We start from the raw sequence: 14,785 nt of genomic DNA on the forward strand, positions 1-14,785 counted from the left end.
ATAGTGAAAGTTGTTATCGCTATTTCTCAAGAAGTACGGTAGGGATCTTTTTAAAATTTTATATGTAGGTTCCCCTTGATCTCTCGTTGTGCATGTTATATTTTGAGACTGATCATAAAAACAAAATGGCTAAAGGAAGAACTAAACAGATCTTTCTCATATTGCAATGATCAATTCTATTTCTTTCACTTAATTTAAGTACTGTACTATTAAATATGTGAAATGACAAACTCACTTTGAAGGTTGGCTTTCATACATACAGTATTAAGTTTAGATCAAAAGTTACCTCAAGGTGCATTTACTGTTAACATGACTTGATCAAACAGATTAGAGGAAAGAAGAGAAAAGATCGAACAGATGGTCGCGTGAACTTTTGTCTTTTGAAGTTTAATTGTCTCTTAACCTATTTTGTCAATAATCTTTTTAACATTTACCATTGTCTTAAGTCAATGTTTTATCGTTTGAACAAGGGAACCCTGCTGATTTCAGTTTAGAATATCCTCAATGACTTAACAGGACTGTGAAATTGTAAAAGTAAAAATTCTAACAGAAGTTTATTGAGGCCTTTCATACAAAATTATTCAGAAGATTATTTATCGAAAGAATTTTGTGTCATTAATTACGTACGATGATGTTTTTCACAGATTGGCCTTTGATTCATCAATGATACGCTTACTTAATCATAACCATGGGTTCCTGCCCTTTGTGGTTACACTTGATACAGGTAGGGTAATTATCATTCTGGTCAGGGAAACATATAATGGGTATTACCCAGACCTACTACACGTACACATCACTGTTCAAAATATATACATTTGAATCTGACCATATCAAATTTCAAACCTTTATTTCTGAAGAGTTCCAAGCCTAGAGAAGATTTACTATGGTTTGTTTCATTGGTATCATTATCCAGGCATAAAAGTGAAATGTATTTGTGAAGGGTGGAATTAGGGGTACCAGGGTATGTCGGGACGGAGTGTGACGGATACATTGATATGTGTAGGTGTGTCGTTAGACTGGAATACATAGACAAGACACCAACACAGAGATACGCATCTAACCGTCTTTAGAATTTAGATATTTTATTTCAGATTTACGGTTTTATGGGTTATTAAAAATGATGTTCTGGTGTAGTACACAGTAATAACCTTGTAAGGAAATACCTTTTTTGATATTGAAACGAAAATGTTGACGGGTATATATATCAGTAGTGTTTTATAGTATAAGTTAACAGGTATATACCTATAAAAAAGAACTATTTTATTATCATCTGTTTTGCTAATACAGTATATATGATCCATGTACATCACTTATCTAAATCTAATACTGACTTAAGATGGACTAAATGTTGCCTCTTTAATGAGGCAAAGGTAACTTTCCTCCCATTTTATGATATACATAACTTATATCTAATTGGTGGAATGTTCATGTTTTGAAATGGATATTTCTTAAAAAGAAGAAGCAGATTTAATGTTGTTTTCAAAGTGTCTTGAAAGAATTATTTTAATATGTTGACTATGTGCTCTTCTATATATTTGAATTCAATATGGCCCTGGTAATTCTTAAGAAATCTGCCCCGTTAAATAAAGGTAATTTATACACGAACTTGGGGCATATTAAATTCTTTCTGCAGATGCTTGAAGGCCAGGCTTTGCTTTCTGAATTGCATATCACATGCTTCTAAAAGTATCTTTTCCTCACACAGAAATATTAAAGATTTACTTCACAGAGTTTATTACTCATTTACATATTCATAGTCTAAATTCAGTACATTCCAAATGGTAGGCTGTTAGAGATGAGGGCGTTTTCTATTGAAAACAACATTGAAACTGCTTCTTTTTTTCAAAGAAGTATCAATTTCAAAACACGAAAATTCAATCTTTTATCACAGAGTATCAATGTATGTTAACATTTTCTGTAATTTTGTACATCTCCAATTCAAATTCTGATGTCATTTATTCTTAGTCGTGTATAGGATTCCATTAAACTGCATGTAGGCAATTGGATATGCTGGAATGATAAACATGTTTATAAGTTAGGTTGACTTATTTGGAATATTTGAACCATTGTTTAATTTTACAATTTCCAGAAGAATGTGTTGGTGACAATAAGTGTCAGGTTTTATCCTGCCTAGCCCGCCCCTATCATACAATGGTAGGTGTGTAATCTATCCGAAATATCATGGATAATATCAAAGGTCAGGATGACAATGGCTCCGGCTAATGAGATTGCATCCCCGGTCTATGTTTGAAGGCTTTGTTCTCCGAGGTAAAGGTCACTGCACAAATCTACCAGTAATATAAGAGGTTTGGTTACCTTCAGTAGCCATTAAACTGGTAAAGGAATGAGCTAAAAAGAAAATTCGCATGATATTAAATTTCCTGTCACAACAGTGGATTTATATTAACACCTCCTTAGATAGATAGGGGAGGGGGAATCTCAACGATGATCTTTCACCTCAGATATATATACTGTTCAGAATTTCAGGAGATTGTTTTGCGATACCCAGGTTTGTACCATAGTGAGTCATCGCAGATTTACCCCGGGTGTATTGACTTAAATGGGATACAGACTTCAAAAGATTATACTTTGAATACATCTATATGATAATTCTTCTACAGATTTATTGAAAAGTGTTTTAAATTAATGAGAAAGGACGTAGATATTTACATATATGGCTCAATTGTTGTGCTAGATAAGCGTTAAGTCGGTCTGTATTGCCATGATTTAATTCCTGTCAGGTGTTGAGGCTAACTATTACGGACATTCAGGACTGTAAGTCTGTAACGGAACAAAACTAGCCTGCCCGAGACTGCCTGTAGCCAGATTTAACCTTTTATCTGTAAAAACTCACTGGTGCTTGTCAGTCCAGAAAATCATAGTGTTTGGTGCTAAACCTATACACAGGCATTCCATTTACCATATTCTGTTCTGTAACAAGTAGGGACCAGAAACAATTTGGGGAAAAAAGGGAAACTGCTGTAAAAGAAGACTATCTTGTTATAAATTGTATGCAGTGTTGTATGGAAGATTAAATATTTTTGTATAATTCTTTGTCCACACACACAATCAGATTGCTGATCGATTTGAACTAGATTGTACGATCTCTTTCAAAGTGAATTTATAGACCTGATAATTTAACCATATTCAACAGGAAATCAAATTGAAATTCAGATACTGTAAATATGCATACTTACTCATTCAAGCCTCTCATATCTTAGTGGTTAAGGGCTAAACTGCTAGGGCAATAATACATTAACATACCAGCTCTTTCAATGAGCAAATGTACTTTGGAAAGCTGTAGAACCTAGAAGTGCTGAACATAACCAAAATTAGTGGATCAGAGAAACTGAGAAAATGCTGCAATAAGATTACCAATAAAAAGTATGTAACAGTGAACCTCTAGCCATTATATACTATTGTGTAACGTGTATATTTAGGCAGACTAAAGTCAATTGTAAAGAGTCGAAACATTAAATACCTCAAGTAAAGTAAACAAGTTGTAATTGAAATTTTCGCCTGTGGCCAGTTTTACAAGCAATATATCTGTATACGAATAAATGATAGTGTGTCTTATTTATGGAGTTTAGTGATAGTGGTCAGTTCATCATATTACCATGATAACCCTTCTCTGTCCAGTGTACAAACATAGTTATAGGACATCTGTGCTACTGTAGTGTCACACTGTTTACCTTGGCCGGAGGGACAAGAAAGACCAGGATTACGGGATAAACAAACAAATAGTTGAGCCATTGAGAAGGGAGCCTTCCCCAGATTATTTATCACAGTGGTTAAGGAGGGTGGTGGCATTTTCAGATAAAGTTTCAATAGTGGATATCTGACCTGCGGATTTAAGGAACTGATAAAATTCTTAATGAAATCTTGATACCTAGATCTAAAGATAAGGTTCGGAATTTATACTCCCGTCTCCATACTTATATAGTACAGCTTTCTCTGGCATCCATCAAAGCAATCTTAATTCGCTTGTGAAAAACCTTGATCTGAATGACTGTTTAAATGTCGGTTAAAGAATATCATGTTAAAGGATTGTGACATCAGACTATTGCAAGTGCTTCAACTTTAGCATGTCTATAGCTATAACAACTGAATGGTTATTTAATAAGGATTGATGAAGTCATTGTGTGTTTACCTGTTGTTTGTATCAAGGCCACACCCACAGTACTAGTGTTTACAGTTCAATATCAGTTGATGATTATCACATAATTGATTTCTCTGTGATTTACCCTAGAGTTTTTATGGTATTTTGTTGTATGACTCACATTTTCATACGCTGTTATTTTTCAATGAATCAGTCCAGTATTTTGTTCACAAAGCTGTAAGCCTTCCTATCTCTAATCTATTTTGAAATTCATTGCAGTATATTCTTTATCATTTGACAAAAGATGTCTGGTAAATTCTCAAAAATTAGATTTATATTTCCTCTCAGATGACAGTGAACTGATTTAATAGGAAGGGAAATATATACCCATTGCCATTATGAGATTTGATGTGCAGGAAAAATTTCTATTAGAAATGAAATTAGATTTGTGTATTAAGTGCCAGTGGTCCGCTGTGTCTGTGCCGAACAAGTGGGTGATTGTGCGACAACTGCACAGATAATACAATGCATGGAGCTGTATGGAGATAAAAAGTGTGTTTATACAAATATACAGGTATTAGAAGATGTATGGGGTAAAATATATCGGTTGAAAATGTCCTGATTGAAGTAGCTACTCAGACATGTTGAATGTGTTTAGAAAACAGAAATTGAGGTAAAAACTAAGAGTAGACAACGATGCAAAAAAACAGATTCGTAATTGATACAAGTTTTTACTCGATGTGTAACCGATACTATTCTCAGAGTCGGGTTTAAATGGTTTTTGAATGTTAGTAAATCAAAATGTCTGTGGAAAGATGTGCTTGTAGTATACTAGAAAAGACATAAGTGTTGACGGTATAGACACAGCTCAAGGAAAGGTGTCAGTGACCATACGATTGTTATTTTCAATTGAACCCATTTAACTCAAGGTATGGCATTGGTAAAATTCTAAAAATCGGCTAATTTGTTTGTAAATATTGTAACTTGTATAAACACAAGACAAACCAAGCAGTGATCCGAACATGAAGAACCATTAACCCTTTCACCCTTATGCAACTTTAATAGACTCTTCCTTGCATTGATCTGGATGAGTCCATTATGGTCTACAGTGGTGAAATGGTTCAGGTAAAGGTTATTTCTTTAGTCACAGGTTCTATGAGGCAAAGCTAAGGTTTTCTTTAGTCAAAGTCTCTGCCTCATTTACATTTTTGGCCCACCACCATCAAGTGATGGGTTGATCAAATCACCCTTTGTCTGTGAAGGTTCCCCATAATCCATAGTTATGCATATTTCATTTTGAAGTGGCCACCAGGCAGTCATCTTGGATTTTGACAGTTCATAAGAAAATTCCCCTTGATGTGTAGTTGTGCATGTTTCATTCTGAGACTGCATGATCAGTAAAATAAGATGTACTTGACAGCTTTATTATTTTTAAGCGATGGGTAGTATTGTATGACCTTCCAAACTTTCGACAGATGCTCAAAGTGTGAGCTACAGCAGGTCACCCACGATGGACCCAGTCCAGTTTTGCTACACATATATAAACATGTCAATATCCAAGATTGAATTGTGTGTCATCTGGACAGGTTTAATCGTTGTTTATAAAGTATCCTCGCTGTTGTGTTGTTGTTTTAAGAATGAATTGACCTTAAGCTACCATGTTTTGACCAGAGTTTTGGAATGCCACAAACAGCCCCCTACAAGGGAGGTATAAACATAGATATCAGTGTAATAACCTATATCGTAGACTTCACACCTGAAAAATTACACCTGATGGGTTCTCGCCCAATTACCCATCATAATCTGGTAACCCAGTGGGTAGACCAAGGATGGTATCAGTTTGTCATACATGGGTATACTGCAGACGTAGCATCGTAAAAATGACACCTGTTCACTTACCTGCCCTGGGAATATATATCAGTTCTTGTATACATGAATACTGATAAGAGTATATATCACAGACACCCCTATATCTCTCGGCCCTAAAATTACCCCAGGTTTATATATAACAGACACCCCTATATCTCTCGGCTCTATAGTTACCCCAGGCTTATATATCACAGACACCCCTATATCTCTCGTCCCTATAGTTACCCCAGGCATATATATAACAGACACCCCTATATCTCTCGACTCTATAGTTACCCCAGGTATATATATCAGAGACACCCCTATATCTCTCGGCCCTATAGTTCCCCCAGGTATATATATCACAGACGCCCCTATATTTCTCGGCCCTACAGTTACCCCAGGTATATATATCACCGACACCCCTATATCTCTCGGCCCTATAGTAACCCCAGGTATATATATCACAGACACCCCTATATCACTCGGCCCTATAGTTACCCCAGGTATATATATCACCGACACCCCTATATCTCTCGGCCCTATAGTAACCCCAGGTATATATATCACAGACACCCCTATATTTCTCGGCCCTATAGTTACCCCAGGTATATATATATAACAGACACCCCTATATCTCTCGACTCTATAGTTACCCCAGGTATATATATCACAGACACCCCTATATCTTTCGGCTCTATAGTTACCCCAGGTATATATATATATATAACAGACACCCCTATATCTCCCGGCCCTATAGTTACCTCAGGTATATATATAACAGCTGACACCCCTATATCTCTCGGCTCTATAGTTCCCCCAGGTATATATATAATAGACACCCCTACATAATGTATATCTCTCGGACCTATAGTTACCCCAGGTATATATATAACAGACACCCCTATATCTCCCGGCCCTATAGTTACCTCAGGTATATATATAACAGCTGACACCCCTATATCTCTCGGCTCTATAGTTACCCCAGGTATATATATAATAGACACCCCTACATAATGTATATCTCTCGGCCCTATAGTTACCCCAGGTATATATATATCACAGACACCCCTATATCTCTCGGCCCTATAGTTACCCCAGGTGTATATATATCACAGACACCCCTATATCTCTCGGCCCTATAGTTTCCCCAGGTATATATATATCACAGACACCCCTATATCTCTCGGCTCTATAGTTCCCCCAGGTATATATATAATAGACACCCCTTCATAATGTATATCTCTCGGCCCTATAGTTACCCCAGGTATATATATCACAGGCACCCCTATATTTCTCGGCCCTATATAGTTACCCCAGGTATATATATCACAGACCCCCCTATATCTCTCGGCCCTATAGTTACCCCAGGTATATATATCGCAGACACCCCTATATCGCTCGGCTCTATAGTTACCCCAGGTATATATATCACAGCCCCCCCTATATCTCTCGGCCCTATAGTTACCCCTGGTATATATATCACAGACACCCCTATATTTCCCGGCCCTATAGTTACCCCAGGTATATATATATCACAGACCCCCCTATATCTCTCGGCCCTATAGTTACCCCAGGTGTATATATCACAGACACCCCTATATTTCTCGGCCCTATAGTTACCCCAGGGATATATATATATCACAGACACCCTATATTTCTCGGCCCTATAGTTACCCCAGGAATATATATATATCACAGACACCCTATATTTCTCGGCGCTATAGTTACCCCAGGTATATATATCACAGCCCCCCCTATATTTCTCGGCCCTATAGTTACCCAAGGTATATATATATATCACAGACACCCTATATTTCTCGGCGCTATAGTTACCCCAGGTATATATATCACAGGCACCCCTATATTTCTCGGCCCTATATAGTTACCCCAGGTATATATATCACAGCCCCCCCTATATTTCTCGGCCCTATAGTTACCCAAGGTATATATATATATCACAGACACCCTATATTTCTCGGCCCTATAGTTACCCCAGGAATATATATATATCACAGACACCCTATATTTCTAGGCCCTATAGTTACCCCAGGTATATATATCACAGCCTCCCCTATATTTCTCGGCCCTATAGTTACCCCAGGTATATATATCGCAGGCACCCCTATATTTCTCGGCCCTATATAGTTACCCCAGGTATATATATCACAGACATCCTATATTTCTCGGCCCTATAGTTACCCCAGGTATATATATCACAGACACCCCTATATCGCTCGGCTCTATAGTTACCCCAGGTATATATATCAAAGGCACAGCTACCCCAACAAGCCCTGAATTTTATCTCAGGAAACCATATCTGCGTATTTCCTTACCTAATACTGTATCGACACTCAGCTGTTGTTACCTGGAATATTTACCTTTTCTGTACCTGGTGTAAAGGAACACCAAGGTAATGTTAACAAGATCTAGAGATGTTGAGAGTGTATGGTAAAGCTTGTTTAGAAAAGGTGCATACATTACGTTGATGTGATATTAAAATCATTGTCAACACCTAAAAATGGCGTACCAGTTTTTTTTGCAATGCAAAGAATAAATATAATTTCTTCCCGTAGAATATATATTTATGCATAATTACTTGGGCACTATCTATTGTAAAGTCACCATGGAATGATCTAATCTTCGTACATGTTTTCAAATTATTTTTTAAACTGGCATGAAATTTGGGCTCTTGAAATTGGAAAAAAAATCATTTAGATTTCATATAGGCTAAATATTATTATGTGCTTTTTTGAAAATTATTTACAGTAAATATCCTGAAATTGACTGACCTACATGTATTTGTTTTCAGATCTGGATACACTCCCACACTGTACAGAAAAATACACATGTACTTTAAGGATAAATAGCCACTTGCCCTGAATTTAAAAGTGTCCTCACATAAAATATAGAGCTGTTTCTTCTTCATTTTTTTTTTTTAAACCTTTGTAACGAATCCCCCATGTGAGGTTTCCAAATGGTAGATGATAGATATACTTAGAATAACTTTATTAAGAGGTGATTGTAATTTAGACAGGCATGCTCAAGTTCTGATTGGACTAGTCATACAATAGATAATAACTGTAGGTACGTACACCTAAAGAGGTTTTTTCTTGGTTTAGTTAATTGGCCCGATCATAAGAGCATACCTGTTCTCTACAACAGTGACCTAACAAGTGTACAACTCACAATAAATCACCTCATTTCAATTGATGAAGTGTTTTATTGGAAAGGAATTCATTCCATTATGTAATCCACATGATAATGTACACTGATTAAAATTTTGAGTGAATATTTTCTTCATGACATCTCTTGTGTTTGATTAGGAAGCATGCTTGTTATAGACAAGTGTATGGACATTTAACAATACATGGTTCATTGTATACAGCAGCAGAAGCTCAAGCCTCCATTGCAGCTTACAGTTGGTACTCACAAAGGGCTGTTGGTGAGGAACTCTTTTGTCTTTCTTTGATTTGTTCCATAATATGAAAAACAATTGGCATCATTCACTGACTTATGTTACTTTCAAGACAGGAAGACTGGTTGCATCTGTCAGTTACTGGCCACAGACGCTTGCAAGACACTAGTTTGTTTATCTGTGTCATCACACATGTTTCGCTTAATCTCAAAAGCAATCTGGAAATTGAATTTTGTTTGCATTTATAAGTGCCCACTATTTCCAATACAAGGTGCACATACATTGTATGCATGTTGTAGTGCATACTGTGTTACCACTGTCTGTCTTTATGTTTGTGTTGAGGTTATTTATTGAGTCCGTAATTGTACTGTAGCTAGGGTAATACAAGTACAGCATGTTACAGGACTTTTTTGTAACCTTGACCTCTGTGATGTACCTTACTTTTGGTTTTAAATGTAGGAGAGGGCATATGTGTGTTAAAGACATTTTTTTTAATATCATGTTTTAACGAATTTCACATTTATGTATATGTGGCAGATTTTAAATTGTACATAGGATTAATGCACCTACATGTACGTACTAGCTTCACGCTAGAGGGAATTGCCCTTTAGCTCAGTGGTAGAGCGTCGGACTAGGAACCTAGGGAACGCGGGTTCGATTTCCGGTGGAAGCACACTATTCTCTTTCCTGTTACAAATGTTAATTGCTTTAGATACATATTCCATCAACTGACAAAGCACCATTTAAATACTGTGTCTTATCATTATCAGATTTTGGAGGTCAAGAGATCAAAATAAAGTCAAGATGACATTCATGTGTAATGAAATGTCAAGGTCACAGTGGCAGATGCTTGTGTAAATATTTGTGTGCAATTCTACAACTTAGTAAGGAATCCAGATTTCTTCATATACCGTTTGAACATTTGGAGTACATTTCCTGTGGTTCACAGATTTCCATACGCCTGTAGCACATTTTCACAACTGACTACATTTTTATGATAGTTTGATATATAGGTAATGACATACATGTACATTTATTCAAATTTACAGAAATAAACACTGAGATGTTCAAATACAAATAAAGGACAAACTATTTCTGGGTCATAGTTCAAATCTGGAACTAGTTGTTAAAACTTTTGAAATGGAGGTGCAAATGAGGTAATTTATTTTGTTAAGATCAACTGGGCCGAAGTCTGCACGACACAAGTCTTTCACGAGTCACCTTGATTGAATTATCAGCTACTTTGATTAATCAGTTATTAAACACAGGAATTCTGATAACAGACGTTTATAGTTTTCTGTGAGAAGTCATACCTTAGCCATCTTGGTTATCTTGGGTAATTACCACCTAAGTTAAAAGACATACCTCTGTAAACACTGATGTGACCATGAATATCAGAATATATAATGAGAAACCAGTTTTATTTGAAACTTATCTATAACAGGCTGTTAAAAAATCGCTATAATATATCAATTCATTTTTGACTGACTACAGTATTTTAAGCTGAGGTCAGGCTTTACCTTGGCCCCATACTAACTTACTTCTGGTTTAGCTGTGTGCCATCTACCTCTTTTCTCTGAAATTGTATAACATGTACTCCATAAATGCTTGTGATTTTTCTATAAAATCCATATAATTTTACTGGATATCATTGATATCAAATGGCTAGAGTATATCTAACCGATCACCAGTTCTGGTTTAATTGTCAAAGTATATGGAACTACTGGTATCAGGATATAAGGTACTTGAAATCATGCGTCTGCTCCCATGAGTACATTGTCATCTGCTTCAATTAAATATTGTATAAAAATGTAAATGTTTTTAATTTAATCTTAAGGTGAATCCTTCCAGGCGTCACATCACCTGGTTGATGTGATTATTGATTTACAAAATTTGCCAATTAAGTGAAAAGAATATCACAGGGTTTAGTGGGTTTTCCATATTGAGTCGCCCATAATAAGACTTGTAGGGGTCTCTCGTGGCGAGCTCCACTCCAGCGTAGCTAGTATTATAGTATGGTAGCTTTAATACAATTCTGATCGGTCCATTTAAATATTTTCAGTGGATCGAAAATCTCACAGGTAGAAATACGTGGCTGACAATCTACCTGTATTGGGCCAAGGAAATGCCTAACTGTTGTCATACGGTGTGGTTTCTACCTGGATTATACATGAGAGGAAAACTATGTGTGCAGGTGATAGCACACTGAGGGGAATTTGAAAGGTGTGTTATACAGAACATGTGTTGTACAGTTGGGGTGGACGACATGTTACCTGTGTCCCTTTCGCATCCGTAACAGTAGTGTCTTGTAGGAGAGACTCGCCTGTGTTTTCTGGGTAGAAGATTCGATGACAAACTCAGTAGTCCAGAAGTTTTAATCTTACCTGTGTAAATGATTACATTAAGGAATATTCACCAAAATATGTGTTTCTGTCAGATATCTATCTAAAAGTATTGTCTGTGCAGAGGATTTGACACGGAGGTGCCTGTTGGATTTATGTGGACAGTAACACCATTTGTACCTCAAGGTATCTTGTGTATAACAGATTATAATGAGGAATATTCGCCTGGCCTGATGTGTCCAGTCAGATCCATATCTTAAAAGAAGTTTTCTTTGTAAAGGATTACTCGCGGCCTGTCCCTCCAGTAAACTGGACAGGTATTGAATTGGAATGTATAACGTGTCTTCTCTATAAATCAGATATGTTTGTGAGCAGTATAGAACTCTGTGATCATTACTCATTGTGTTTTCTATGTAAGGGATTACAGTGAACTTCTGACAACTCCTCGGCTTGTCACAGACATACAGTAGACAGTGTTTAGTTGGAATATATCAGTAACACCCTGGGATTTAGCTGCTCCCTTTGTGAAGGATGTGAAGTAGAAAGGGTAGGTATCGGCCATGTCCGTGATTACATGCGTAATAGTTTTAATGGCGATCACCTGGTACTGTAGGGACATCTGTCACTCGTAAAATAGTGACATTTGGTAAATGTACCTCTACGTTTATCTTAATCAGCCTTTCTGAAATCCAGATAGGTTAAAAAACCCTATTTAAAAGGTGAACTTAAGAATGAATATGGCTAATATTCAAAATGAAATGTTAGTTTGTGAAAGGGATATATTTACATAAGTTAGAGGTAGGTAGAGTGTTAGCTTTGTTAAATGATTTTGTATTAGATAAAATTATGTGTTTTCAAACTTTTCTCTTAATCTAACACAAAACTAATGGTAGAAACAAATAGTGATTCCGATAATGTCAAAATATCTATTTATGATTGTACATGACTTTCAAAATTACTATATGTACAACTGTACGTGACTGTCGTTACATACCGTCAATACTTTTAGATGATGTTTGAAGTTGTTACTGAATGGTTTATCTCCAGTTTGTAGTCAAATCTTACCAGTAAACTACTGTACAGAATACTATATTCTGAGATGATGCAATTAATGGAAACATTCTATTTCAAGCTTATTTTGTTCTGTTTAGAAAAGATATACAGTTATTGTAGTGACATTATCACTTGCTAATTGATAAGCTGTCTATCTACAAATGATTTCTATATGACATATCCTATAATCATATGTAATTTAGGTCCACTCTGAAAAATTTGAACTAAAAACTAAAGCTAACTGAGACAGGTGTGGGTGGTACCCTCCTGGAAATTGTACCTGTGATAATTTGACACCTAGATCATGTCTGTATTTGACAGAACAGAACATTGAGTTTATCCTGTTTCTTCATCTCTAACCATATACTAGTTTAACCACCCTGCACTGACCCCCTCCCCCACTCCACACCCTGTACTGAACCCCCCTCCCCCATTCCATACGTACCTGCACTGACCCCCTCCCCCACCCCACACCTCCACACCCCCCCCCCCCACCCCCCACCCCACACCTCCACACCCCCCCCCCCCCCCACACCCTACACTTTAACCCCCCTTCCCCCACTCAACACCCTACAACGAAAATCCATCCCCCACTCCACCCCATACCCTTACACCCCCCTTCCCCCCCTCAACACCCTACACCGACACCCCATCCCCCACTCCACCCCCTACACTTATACCCCCTTCCCCCCCCCCCCACCCCACACCTCCACACCCCCCCCCCCCCCTCCCCACCCTATACTTACACCTTCCTCCCCCACTCCACACCATACCCTTACACCCCCCCCCCCCCCTACCCTTACATCCCCCTTTCCCCCCCCCCCACCCCTCTCCATTCCCCCCCCCCCCCCCTACCCTTACATCCCCCTTTCCCCCCCCCCCCCCCTCCACACCCTGTACTGAACCCCCCCTCCCCCCCCTACCCTTATACCCCCCCTCCCCCCTTCCATATATACCTGCACTGACCCCCTCCCCAGCTCCACAATCTGCACTGACCTACCTCCCCCATTCCACATGTAGCTGCACTGACACCCCCCCCCCCCCCCACCCCTCTCCATTCCCCCCCCCCCCCCCCACCCCTCTCCATTCCCCCCCCCCCCCCCGCCACCCCCTACACTTATACCCCCCCTCCCCCCCTCAACACCCTACACTTATCCCCCCCTCCCCCCACTCAACACCCTACACTTATACCCCCCTTTCCCCCCCCCCCACCCCCCCCTCCCCACCCTATACTTACACCCCCCCCCCCCACCCCACACCTCCACACCCCCCCCCCCCACCCCTCTCCATTCCCCCCCCCCCCCCCCACCCCACACCCCTCACTTATAACCCCCTTCCCCCCCTCCCCACCCCACACTTATATCCCCCTTCCCCCACCCCACACCCCTCACTTATAACCCCCTTCCCCCCCTCAACACCCTACACCGAAACTCCATCCCCCACTCCACACCCCACACTTATACCCCCCCCCCCCCCCACCCCTCTCCATTCCCCCCCCCCCCCCCTACCCTTACATCCCCCTTTCCCCACCCCACACCCTGTACTGAACCCCCCTCCCCCATTCCATACGTACCTGCACTGACCCCCCCCCCCCCTCCACACCCTACACTAACACCCCTTCCCCCACCCCACACCTCCACACCCCCCCCCCCCACCCCCCACCCCACACCCTACACTTATACCCCCCTTCCCCCACTCAACACCCTACACCGACACTCCATCCCCCACTCCACACCCTACACTTACACACCCCTTCCCCCACTCCACACCCTACACTTACATCCCCCTTTCCCCCCCCCCCCCCCCCCCTCCCCACCCTACACTTATACCCCCCTTCCCCCACTCCACACCCTACACTTATACCCCCTTCCCCCACTCCACACCCTATACTTACACCTCCCTCCCCCACTCCACACCCTACACTGACACTCCATCCCCCACTTCACACCCTACACTTACACCCCCTTCCCCCACTCCACACCCTACACTTACACCCCCTTCCCCCACTCCACACCCTACACTTAC

The 14,785-nt window shown here is 39.5% G+C and overlaps 1 protein-coding gene across 4 annotated transcripts in view; it reads left to right on the forward strand.

Annotated features, from left to right (window-relative positions):
• The window catches only part of LOC110464713, a 105,815-nt gene that overhangs the window by 43,242 nt on the left and 47,788 nt on the right, over window positions 1-14,785 (forward strand). The window contains exon 1 of one of the 4 annotated variants that reach the window (XM_021520074.1): window positions 11,415-12,254. The exons of the other annotated variants lie outside the window; for them this stretch is intronic. The gene's annotated coding sequence lies outside the window, so the exon portion shown is untranslated. Of the gene's footprint in view, window positions 1-11,414; window positions 12,255-14,785 lie in introns of those variants that run through there. 4 annotated transcript variants of the gene reach the window in all.

Source organism: Mizuhopecten yessoensis, unplaced genomic scaffold, assembly GCF_002113885.1.
Source record: "Mizuhopecten yessoensis strain PY_sf001 unplaced genomic scaffold, ASM211388v2 scaffold11025, whole genome shotgun sequence".
In the NCBI taxonomy this organism is placed as follows: domain Eukaryota; kingdom Metazoa; phylum Mollusca; class Bivalvia; order Pectinida; family Pectinidae; genus Mizuhopecten; species Mizuhopecten yessoensis.